We start from the raw sequence: 2,410 nt of genomic DNA on the forward strand, positions 1-2,410 counted from the left end.
TCATTACTCTTTGAACTTAGCTTGATGGTAACAGAAATTATAACTCACTTTTATTAAATTCAGGCGATGAGTATATAACATCTTTTAGAAAAACATTAATGCTTGAACTTGATTTTTTTCGGTCTTAAAAACTAAACTAAACTTGACATGCAATACAATCAAGTTGAAATTGAAATGCATTTTCAGAAATGGTGGTGTCCAACGATGTCTCTGAGTAGCTGCACATTTTCTTGGATACTCTTTTGGTTGAGATTGAATCCAGAGAGATTTCTGGCCTAATGGATGGCCAAGCACTGGAACGGTTGTGATGTTCATTTAATTAGTGTGACTCAGTGTACTCCCAGGATAATTTTAATGCTTTAAGTTCATGCGTCAGTCTTTTTTTTTTTAATAAAACAACTGTGGTTATCATCTAAAATCAAATTTGGATTTCTAAGTCATTTGTAGGCTATAGTAAAAAATTGATATGACTGAAATACAAAAGATATGGTACAGTTCTGTGAGAAACTTACTCTCGTTTGCTTGCTATATCATTATTAAAATAAAATGAAAAGCACTCAGTGTACAATCAGCCTTTCCATTTTATTCTTATAAACTGAATTAAGCTTTAAGTGATTTTAAAAATTATTCATCTACTTAGTAAATATTATTTGAATGCCTACTTATATTGAGGCAACATATAAGTGTCAGATTTGTGGTTTTCAAAGCACTTGTCATTGAATACTGTACCTCTACAGAAATAATACAAGCCTGCTTACTGCTTCCACAGCATTCTGTATTTTATTCACAGAGCTTATTCATTCTTTATTATGTTCTCATTTTTTGAATAATCGACTAAATATCCGCCTTTACCATTAGACTCTAAACTTCTTGTGGAAGGGAACATTGTCCCTTTTGTTAGTTATGATTTGTTAGGCTATATCCCTATTCCTAACAGAGTGATTAGCACATCACCAACACTCTATGCATTGTTGACAGACTCATGCAGATTTTGGGAATTGTTACAAGAGAGGTATAATATAAAGAAAGGTTATTAAGGAGGTATAAATTGCTGCATGGAATCTATGCTAGTTTGGAAAAGTGGTTCAGATTTAGATGAATTGAAATTGGAAAAAGAAAGAATGCACAGGCCAAAACACACACACACACACACACACACACACACACACACACACACACACACACCATGTTCAGTGTTTTGAGGCAATAGAAGAGCAATGAATATTTATGAAACAGTGAATTACTCAGGTTCATTGGAACCTGAGTTAGATGTCAGGAAGTGGGGTAAGGGGGCACAGTGGGACCTTGGTAAGAACATCTGAGTCAAATTATTAGAATCTGATGAGCAGGATTAACAAATTTTAAGTTTTTATGTAATAAATGTGGAGAAATTTAGAGTAAGATCGTATAATTTTGGTTAAATGGCTAAAATAAATTACATTTACTTGTATGTCTATCTTCTCAATTTTAAAAAAGAAAACTGTTTAAAAACAGAAAACTTTTTACAGGGCAGAAACTGTACATTTTAATCTTGATAATCACAGTAACTTGTACAGTCCCTAGCATGTTTTAGCTATTGTGCATACAGTTTCTGATTAAGTGATCATTTTAATTTGTTAAGTGAAATACTATTCTGAAAGTTATGAAGTGATTCTTGCTTTGGACTATAGGTAGATAAGATGCAGGCAGATAAGAAGACAATAATCAAACTGTCATTAAATGTACAAATAAAAACAAACATACTCATGAACACAAACACAAACAAGGCCAATATACACCCCTAACCAAATACATACACATATATACAGACATACCCACACAGTATTTGCATATACAAATAAACACAAACACACACAGACATCCACACACACATATTTGTGTGAGAGACAACAGAGAAAAATATCAGGATCATATTACAGAAAACACAAAGCTCACAAAACATTAAGGAAGATAGTATCAGAAGGGCAGGCAAATAACAGATGGAAGAGGGTTTGAAACAACAAATTAAAGAATAAAGAGGTTAGTCTCCGTGAAGAGGGGGTCCACTCTAAGCAGATTATCACATTGTAGGCAGATTTCCCAGGCTCTTACTGTGCAGGGCCAGATACTTACTTACACATCACGTATTATCAGTCACACCACAATCCGAGCCTGAGGACGCGTGGCATATCCTGTTTCCCAAATTTTACGACGTTTATTATTGGGTTTCTGTGCAGAATTCAAACGTTTGTTCTGAATAAAATGGAAGAACGGATATAGACAAATAGAAGGCAGCAAGTCCCTGACCACAACCCCAAGTGAAATGTACCGACAGTCTGGGTCTTTCTTTTTCTTTGTTTACTTTCTAAGGGCTGCGGCACCGGAGTCGCAGCCCAACGGGTGGGGGCGGCACGCCCAGAGGCGGGAGGCT

The sequence above is a fragment of the Carlito syrichta genome, unplaced genomic scaffold (genome assembly GCF_000164805.1).
Source record: "Carlito syrichta isolate Samal-C Ts95f unplaced genomic scaffold, Tarsius_syrichta-2.0.1 Scaffold302900, whole genome shotgun sequence".
Classification (NCBI taxonomy): Eukaryota; Metazoa; Chordata; class Mammalia; order Primates; family Tarsiidae; genus Carlito; species Carlito syrichta.